Here is a 10,780-nt window from a genome sequence, read left to right on the forward strand (position 1 = left end):
TATATTGCTGAGTTATTCAAAAATTAGGAGGAGTGGATGATTACTATCTCTATTATAGAATGGGAAACTAACATAGCTGCCTAAGTGAACTTATTGACTTATTGAATGGACCATAGGCATATACAAAGTATGCCGAGCCTTTGAGCTAAGAAGAAGTGGACCCTATATTAAGGGTCAAATACTTAAAAAAGGTAATATTATTTGAGGATAATTTTGCCTCTATGAGTAATTAAATTTCGTCTTTAAAAATTCAGGGAGCTACAACATTTAATATGTTAAATGATATTTTAATATAATAGGAATATTCAGACTACATTGGCTATATAGCTTCCTACCTAAGATATTATTGGATTGTGGATCCATTATTTAAAACATTTCAGTTATTTAAAAAATAAAAATAAAATACTTCAATGATTTGGTATAAAGATACTTTACATCCATTTTAATACCAAGATATAATTAATAACTTTCAAGTTGAAATTTGGTTTATTTATATACTTCATCCTCTAGATTCTCATCAAGTGCTACCCATGTTTATGTTATAACAGATGCATGAAACACCAAAGAGGAAATATGTCAAATCAAGTTGTTTATTATTTGATCTTGAAGATGATCCAGGGAAGCAAATGTCCAATGTTTAAATTCTGAGGCCTAAAATAAATATTTCAGAAAGACTCTCATCTTTTGTTGATTGCTAAGATATACCATAGAATCTCACTTCGTCACTACTTAATGCACTGTTAAGAAATAAAGAATTCCTTGAAAAAAAATGGCTTTGTTTGACAAAATGGAAGATCTATCAAAATAGGCATTTAAAAAGCAGATTGTGCTCACTTCAGCAGCACCTACGTATATTAAAATTGGAACAACACAGAGAAGATTGGCATGGCCCCTGCACAAGGATGACTCACAAATTTGTGAAGCGTTCCATATTTTGGTTATATATAAAAGTTGTCAAGAGAGTAGGTCCTAAGGGCTCTCTTCTTAAGAAAAAATATATATTTGTATTGATATGAGATGACTGATATTAACTTGTGGTAAACGTTTCATGATAAATGTAGGTCAAATCATTATGCTGTATACCTTAAACATACAGTGCTATATATCAATTATATCTCAATAAAATTGGAAAAATAGATTGATTATATCTCAAAAGCATCAAATTTTGAACAGTAATAATTATAATATTAGCAACAAAACAATGTTAGTCTGTTTTATTAAATCCTGAGAGTGTCAAATTCTGACCCAGGTACTTTCTCACAAAACATCTCTAGAAAGCACTTAAACCAGTTATGCTTCTTTCCAATTTATAGCCATAGAAACTGATGTCTTTTTTAATTAATCACATGAATGCATACTAAAATTGCATGATTGTCAGAGAAACAACTTTGTTTCCAAAATGGACTGGTGAATACATTATGTATTTGAGAATGAACATCCTCCTTCTATTACTGGTGCAAAAGTATGACTTTGGTTAAAGATTAATGGATGGATTATTAATTGATTGGCTTTCTATGGCAGCCCTATTTACTCTCAATTTCAAATCTATGTTCAAGAATGGTCCAGTTTCTAAGTTTCAAAATGTTGGTAAGAAGGAACAGTCCCGATAAATTCACTATCTTACTCTGTTAAAACATGACAAAACTTAAAAATGACAATTTAAAATATTTTAAGGGCATCATCTTTTGGTTTTTAACTCCATTATGTCCACTTTAATTTCCTTCAGAAGCATAGAATGAGGTCTTCAAAGGGATTCTATAAGGATATTTGTGACAAAATGCCATTTCTAAGGGACATTCAACAATTCTTTGTAGCTTATTCTCACACTCTATAAATCTAAAGCCACTGTCAAATTACCCTTACTCTCCATTCTCATCTATCTATATATATAAAAAGCCAGTGTCCCTAACGACTGGAATGACCAAACGACTGGTTGCCATGAGGTGGCATTGACCACTTCTTGGTCCCTATCCCCCTCCACCCCAGCCCACAGGCTCCAATGGATCAGCGATGGTGAACAGGGGAATCGGTGTAGGTGGTGGGAGGACCAGGCTGTCTGTCAGGCTATTGGGATCACCAGCTCATCCCCAGCTGCTTGGGGACTCAGGCCTGCTGAAAAGCGGGTGCCGGCAAATTCACCTCCATGCATGTGCACTGGGCCAGCTGCTGATGGAACAGTTTGCTGCCCACTCTAGGCCACTCACGCTGGGGCAGGTAGGTCATGGGCATGCCCCACAGCCTCTGTCAGTGCCTCAAGCCTCAGCAGCAGTGGCAGTGGCAGCGGCAGTGGCAGCGGCTCTCGGGTGAGCGCCCCCGAGCAGGCAGCGTGTTCCATCAGTGACCAGCCTGGGGCATGCACATGGAGGTGAAGTTTCCGGCGCCCGCTTTCCTGCAGGCCTGAGCCCTGGAGCAGCCGGGGATGAGCTGGTGATCCCAATGGCCTGACAGCCCGGCGGCAGAGTCGGAATTTGGCCTGGGGACTGGTGAACGGGTAGAAGATGGCCCTGATCGCAGGAGGCTAGGCCTAGGGACCCTACCTGCATGATTTAATTGTGCACTGGGCCTCTAGTATATATATAAAAGCCTAAGTGACCATTAAGAGTGAACAACTAGAACGACTGGTCAACCAGTTGCTATGATGCTTACTCACCACCAGGGGGCAGACACTCAACACAGGAGCTTCCCCCTGGTGGTCAGTGTACTCCCACAGCCAACCTCCCCCGGCTGGCCAACTTCCTGCTGCCCCTTCCCCCGGCTGGCCAGGCTGAGGGATTCCACCCATGCATGAATTCATGCACCAGGCCTCTAGTAATACATATAATAGTGAATGAGGGGGGCATGTAGATTTCCATTACATAACCTAATAAAGGGAATTACAGGTAAACTTGGTAATATAGGATTTGAGGTAGATTAGTAAGCCAAGGTTCCATAATTGTCACACAATAGAACTCAAAGATGTATATCTTTCAATGAAAGCAACAACCAATATCATTAAACTTTTTGACACTAGAATTTATGATATTGCCCTATATAACACTTATACATTTACTAGTGTGTGGTACTCCCCTGATGGCAATGGTTATTTCAGGATGGTCCAATCAGAGTGAAGCATAGATATATATTTGTTGGTTGCAGGAAGCAACCTCTTCCCCTATTAAAAAGGGAATCAATGTATTGCAGGTAGCAGCAAGCATTCACGTTCAGCACGAGGGAACTCTGCAATACAGCGGAGGATAGAGCAATTGCTAAAACATTGGTTAGGATCCTTGGTTAAGCCACGTCTGGAGACAGGTTAGCTTTAGACTTTTCACTTGCGTTCAAATAACCAATTTACTTTGCTGGATTTTTTATTGCTTGCCACTGGAAATGGTCTTGCTAATAGTCACCATATCTATAAAAAGGACATTTATGTAATTTCTCTCAACTATGATATGAAGATTATTACTCTGTCTAACTTACTTCTGGCACTCAACACACTATTTTTATAAATGTTCATTTTTAAAATTTTATCTTTATTGTTCAAAGTATTACATATGTCCTCCTTTCCCTCCCCTTTGACACCCTCCATCCCCCATGCCCCCCGAGGCCTACCACACTATCATATGTGTCCATGGATGATATATATATATATATATATATATATATATATCCAGATATATATAACTTCTTGGATAATCTCTTCCCTCTCCCCTTCTCTCTGAGATTTGAATTATTGATCATTGAGCGGAGAGAGACCACGGTTTCCTGCAATAATTGGTTTCATTTATTTTTATCATTAGAGAGTTTGTAGCTATTATAATTGAGGCAAGGAGACATGTATAGTATATAGATTTCATGTGATCAGCCCTCCATCCAAAGAAATAATGTTACTAAAAATAGCATCCCATGGAAATGCCCTGAGTTATACTCTAGAGATATTTAAATTGGAATTGAATTGTATGACAAATTGAACAGCCTTTGATAGTCACCTAAACACTGATTAAATGAACTAATAGAAAATTATTCTCTGTGTTTTAAAGAATTACTGAAAAATAGATAAATCTATCTAAAAATATTTTGTAGCTAAAACAAAAATTGATGAAAATCAATAAAAAATGGGAAAAGGACCAATAAACATAGTCTTCATTTAATTTGACTTTCATAAATTGTTGTTTAAGCTGTCTGAAGAAACTCTAAGATATAACACAAAAGAATGTACGTATATACACGTATATATACTAGCACAGGTAGGTACACCCAAATCTCTGCAGGGAATGTCCTCAGTATTTGCCAGATCTTAAAAATATGTGTTTTTTTTGTTGATATTTAGAGAGGAATGGATAGGGCTAGAGAGATAGAAACATCCATGAGAGAGGAACATCATCAATTGGCTGCCTCCTGCACGCTCTACACTGGGGATTGAGCCTACAACCCTGGAATGTGCCCTGAGTAGGAATCGAACTGGCAACCACTTGGTTCTTGTGTTGACACTCAACCACTGAGCCACATGGGCCAGGCAGTATTAGCCAGATTTTCAAAGGGGTCCGGTATCTGAGAAACATTAAGGATCAAGGGTCTAGATTTCCGTTTTCATTGTTCTGTTTTTCTCTTGTAAGTTCCACGGTCTATAACGTCAATCTGTACAGAGTAGTGAATATTCAGTGGTGCACGAAATCAAACCTTTTGTACAGAAAAGCAGTTAAAAGAGAAGATTCTGGAGTCTGTCTGCCAAGGTTTGAATCTCAGGTCTGCCACGTACTGGCTGTGTGACCACAGACACACACTAACCTCTCATTTTACTAATCTTCCTTGTTGATAAAACAGGGAATTTATAGTGCTTACCTCTTAGGTTCATTGTGAGGAATAATGAGAAATAGCACATAATATACTTAGAATATTTCTTAGTAGAAAGGAAATGATCATAAATGGCATGTTATTGTAATATTTGTCTTCCTTGGAGAGGGAGGAACTTGCCCAGTTATACTTAGGTATTGTATGTTTACTTATCTTATAATCTACCGAGATTATATATCTGTCCAAGATACCAAAGAATATATGAAATTCGGTGTCGTTTATGAATTCTTAAATGCTAAAAATAGTATAGATTTTAGGAATTTATGTATTTATGCACATATCTGTAGTGAAAATGAAAAATGCAGTCATTCCCTCTGGTCGTAGGGAAAACCTTAATGCAGGCTACTGTCTGTGTGTCTCCTTTGTTACTCATACAAAACGCTTCACTTCTGACTCTCCTGGTCACCAAATGTGTGGAAACTTTTCCCACAACAATCAGTTCTCTGAGACATCATCTGGGTGTCCCTTAAACTCAATGCTGACACTTTCTACCTGGAGACAGTGTCAGATTCCACAGGTTAAAGACTCAGTCCCTTAAGACTGCCCCACCTCCCCCCCACTTCAGATGCCAATCACAAGTAGGAGGTTAGGAACAACGGTGTCCGACTCGGCTACAAATTGAAGGTACCATGGCCCCTTATCAGGTTCAATAGAAAATGTATAAATATTTAGTCTCTTGTAAGATTCAGACTTTCTATCTATTTCAGCATTTAATTATTTAAGTACAGATATAAAACTTACATATGGGGGAATTAATAATTTAAAGCAATAAATGATTACTGCAAAAATATAAGTGAGATAAATGAGTAGAATGTACTTAGTACCTTTGCTTCTGTTATATGGTAAAGTGTTTTGAATTGATTAATTAGTTTGGAATTGCAGTGGAAAGAGTTTGATAAAATAATAGTTTGATAAAATCTGTTTGAGAAAATCCTCAAGGCATTCAAGATGATAATAGCAGACGTAATATTTGCTTTATCATTAAGTATGGAACTGAGACATTGAGTATGACAATATTTCCAAATACAGTAGGCCTTTGTTGAGTCAAGTGTGGCACCTTTTCTAAGTAATCTAGGCAGGAATTATCTAACCTAAGAATTTTCTTAATTATCAATATGAGCAATCATAAAACTGCATTGCATTCTCCATGATATAACATTAAAAAAAGAGATAAATAGTACAATAGATTAAAAATACACATACACACTTATGAATAGTAAAATAAGTGTTGAAAGTAGATATCAATATGAAATAGAGAGTTCTTATTAACATTGTTTTAGTTACCTCTAAGAACTCTGATTTAATTAAAGACCTCTCAGAATACAAGCATTTAAGAATTTGTAGGATGGAAATGTACAGTCTGGAATTCTTTTAATTATGTAACCTGTGCAGAGATATTTGTATTAATGAAATGGTACTTTCATACGTTTCTCTACAGTGCTCTCAATTTGCTTACATGGAAAGATTTCCATATTAAAATAAAAGACCTAATGCCCAATGCAACCTAAAGACTGCTATTGTCTCAAACTCTTGGATGGCATCTCCTCCTGAGACATTTTCACTCCGTGGGGAAAAACAAATGTCATAAAAATCTTGCCAGTCTCACTACAGCGACAATCCAATATGGCTACCTAACTCTTAGCTTCAAATTATATTTTCTGTTCTGCGATCATATAAAGTCATTTTCCAATGTCCATATTTAATAATGTACCCATAGTACATTAATAAAAAAAAACCTTAAAGCAAATGCTAGAAATCAGGAGAACAGATAAAAAATGCATCTGGTGATGTTTCTGGGATGCTAGCGGCTGACATGTAATTAAGCTAACTCTAGCCTAAGCATTATGACTATTTTGTTTTAGAGTCTCTGGACTTTTAATTACCTGACATTATGTGTGCCAATGTTCTACAAATGTCTCTATTTTCAGTTTTATTGTTTTGTGTTATGCTTGCATTGTCATCTATTCTGTTAATATTTTAGCTTAATGGTAACCATGGAAAGCTTCTAACTCTGAAGTCTCTGAATATAAATCTTAATGAAAATGGGTTCAGCAATTTCGAGTCTCTCTTCTGTTGTTTGGAACTGCCTGAGAGCTATGAATATTTAGTACAACTGACCCTTTCAAAGGAATCCAGCAGAGACTGAATTAGAGATAATCTTCTACTCCTTATCCCTACAGGTGATAGTTATCACAGCTTTGATTGCTAGTTGATTTTGATGAGCTGGTGTCTTCATGACAATGGAAGCCTCATTCCCAAGGATTAACATTAATTTCCTATGAGGCAGAAATACAGTTGAACCTGGGGTAACATGGATTTGAACTGCACAGGTCTGAATGGTGCAGGTCCACCAATATGCAGTTTATTTCAAGAAATACAGTAGGCCTTTCTTATCTGTAGATCCAACCAACCTTGACCCTAAAACAGTGCTTTCTCATTCTTAACTGTGGGTTCCCAACCTCAGAGCGAAAATACTATTTTTAACCCTATATGAATGGGGGATTTGTTCGGCAACAAGATGAAGAGAGGTGATGTAGTCCCATGGGAGCAGTGAGGCATTGGGTTGGAAAAGGGAAAGGGAATTATAAAGTAGAATGGAAAGGCTTTTGTTGCACATGGAGTGTCTTTGGGGGGCGTTAAGTACACCATAGAGATTAGAAGGTAGAAGATGCTGATGGAACTAGTCAAGAGGGCTCAGAATCCAAAAGCATTATTTCCCCCCTCTTTCCAGACCCTGGTACTGTCTTATTTGCCCCAGAATTGGAGGCCCTAAGAATATCAGAATACTACAACTAGGCTTTACATAATGGTGATCACAAAAAGGGTGGTGGCAGCATCTGGGGCTCTCCAAGTGGTTTTTCTCATGGAACATGCAGACAAGTGGGAGACAGAGTGGGCAAGGAAGAACACAGTGACCAACATATGTTGATAAGGAGAATTTGAGAACTCCTAGCAATCACTTAAATACTGTGGGTAGAGATCTTGCCCCTGTTTTAAATAGGTAGATTTTTTGAAGCCCATAGACCTGTGGGCTACATTTAAATATTATTTTTATTTTATCCGAATAAAATTATTTTAGGTGACCCATGCCTCAGTTAAACCTTCTGTTTTGCTCTGAATGTAATTGGTGATCTGCCTTTAAGAGATGATAAACTCCTTGGTATCAAGATTACAACGAGTTTACTTCAAAGACACATTGGAGCATGTTATGCAAATAAACAACTGTTATAAATCTTAATACCCAGCTTGATGCTGTCCGAGTACTTGGGAAACTCAATTTAGCTGTTAAAGTGACTTATTATTTATATTTCCAAATATGTGTATGTTTCTGAAAGGTCTGTTTACTGTTCACTCAGTGAAACATACTTGTAAATGAGTGAACTGCTGCTCTAAGCCACTGACCCACACGATTCTCTTAGACATTCTCGTCATTAACTGGGAGGAAATCTGGCCAGTATCTACTGATCGAGTCAAACATTTCACTCCTGCATATAAAGATATACCACTAGACTCAGTTTCTGGCCTTAAAAAAATTCCTGCACAGACTATGACATCTTGAAGCTTCTCCCGATGAGTTGCCTGGTCCATTCAGCCACCCAGAGGACTGACTTAAGCATATTGGTCCTCTGTATTCCATGTGAAGTCTAATCTTTAATTTTGAGCTTGTGTCAATCCTGACTTGAATCACCAAGTATTTGCACTAGTTCTGATGCTTTTTTCTATTTCAAAAGACTTCATAATAAAGTTGGTAAACAGCTCTTTAAGTACTGAGTACTAAATCATTTTCCTTACCTCCTCATTTCAGAGTGTGCATATATTTTTGTGTGTGACATACGACACATTTGAGAAAGAAAGAGGCCTTTAACTACTGGGGCTCTAGGACAATCAGTGCCAACTGGTCTGTTCCCTTCTTACCTGGGAAACAAAGGCACATATTATGCAGATGAATGAAAAACCTCAAAAGCCATATGGGCTCATCTTTGTGTACTTAGAGCTGAAATCACAAATATAATCTCCCAGTTTTCTTGTACTTTGTAGAATTATTAAAGAACAATGCCATCCTTATGTACCTGCCTCTCACTACCCAGACTCCTGTGACAATAATCAATAAGTAATACTATACTTTTGGGATGATTATCTTTGATGGTACCTATCAGCTGTTACTTCTTTGGGAAAATTCCGCTGTAACTATCACTTCTCTTCTTTGACTTTATGAGATTTTTAAAATCATAATTATCCAGAGAAATTTAATTGAAGGAAGAGTTTAACCAGGACCAAACAGAGATACCTCTTGTGCCTGTGTTGAGCTACAGTTTTCACTCGTTATTACTTTGGATGATCCTGGAGGTTAAGATGGTATATGATTTAGTGCTGCTTACAACATTATGTTTAACTTCATCAAGAAGAAAGTTATATATGATGCTATTTAGATGAAACATTTTCAATTAATCTTTTTGGGGTTTTCTTAAACTTTGGAGTTAAATAACCCCTTATCTTCAGATATTGGCAAAGAAAAATGTTTAAATCAGCTGGACGTCAAAAGATACTGACGATGTAAAGTCTGATGTGACACATTGTGGGAGAGAACAGAGTTTGCCACAAGATAGAAATCCACCAAATTATTTTATTCTCTCCTTCTTATAATTTTAAAAATTAATAATACTTCCCATGGTTCTCCACAAACTTTTCTCTACTGCGAATTTGGAATATTCTGTTTGAATAAGTCCTATTTTGTCAAAGATAATTTTTTATGGACCACATCTCATTGAAGATGTAGCAACAGGGCCTAAACTTTCGTAGAATTTAGGGCACTTGATGACAGGTGAGCAGAAGTGCATCGGATATCTAGAGGATGGGGTGGAAAAATTTGGACTTGAGTTCAGATAAATTCTTTGACATTCAATGTGGTTATCTGCAAAATAATAGTGATATTGATGTTTTTCTAGAGAAAGAAAAGAGATAAACTTTAAGGAAACCATTCATATACCGTAGAGTGCTCCATAAATACTTGTTTTTATTATTGACTAGAGGCCTGGTGCATGAAATTCATGCATGAATAGGGTCCCTAGGCCTGGCCAGCAATTAGGGCCAATCTGTGGGGTGACTGGCGGGGCAATTAGGGCCCCCACTGGCACCCGCCTTGGCTGTCCTGGCGCCACCCGCTCGGCCCAACCCCTGCCACTGCCGGAAATAAAATGTACTGGCTAAGATTAGAAATCTAGTAGGTTTACAGAAAACAAGATGTGTGTCAACATTTTCCACCTTTATGATGTTATGCAAGTGATTTAATTTATACATGTGGTCATATTATTGCTACCACAGCTTCAAAAAATACATGTGGTCATATTATTGCTACCACAGCTTCAAAAACCAGTATCAAAAACACTTGAAATTTACTTGAAATAATTGCATTTTACTTTGGGACAAAATCAGTATTTTAACACGCACCACACAATTGGTTGAAAAACACGCTGATTGCCATAGCTGCCTCTTCAGGCACATTCTTGATTCTTGATGAGGGATCATAAAACCTGCCTAAACGCTGTGGATGAACTCGATGGCTTTCTGAGTTCCCCTCTTGATTAGAAATGTGTGTGAGTCTGATAATTGCCCTGAGAAAATGAGTTCCAAATAAAATGAAATGTACCTACAGGATTGGCTCCTCAGATATGATGAGGCTGAAAGAAGATAACATAGTGTTAGTGAAACTGACATTCCCATACCAAGAGGGAAGTGGATTCACGGCGACCCTTGTTCCCTGCCACACCTTCCTACCTCTGTCACCCACTTACTCTCAGCCTATCCCCGACAGTCGCACAGATGGACCCTGCCCTCCTGTGCTCTCCGAAATGCCCCTGACTCCCACATGTAGGCTGCAATGTTTGTTAGCACATTTTTTTTTGGAAAGATGGTTAATATGCATGGCTGTCCTCAGGTAACCAGCACA

General features: G+C 37.7%; 1 non-coding gene across 1 annotated transcript; it reads left to right on the top strand.

The window, feature by feature from the left end:
- The first annotated feature begins 826 nt into the window (after positions 1 to 826).
- Positions 827 to 937, top strand: LOC111825468. Its single transcript, XR_002828639.1, has one exon. It is a non-coding gene; the product is annotated as a U6 spliceosomal RNA (small nuclear RNA).
- The last annotated feature ends 9,843 nt before the right edge of the window (positions 938 to 10,780 follow it).

Source organism: Myotis lucifugus, unplaced genomic scaffold (genome assembly GCF_000147115.1).
Source record: "Myotis lucifugus unplaced genomic scaffold, Myoluc2.0 scaffold_27, whole genome shotgun sequence".
NCBI lineage: Eukaryota > Metazoa > Chordata > Mammalia > Chiroptera > Vespertilionidae > Myotis > Myotis lucifugus.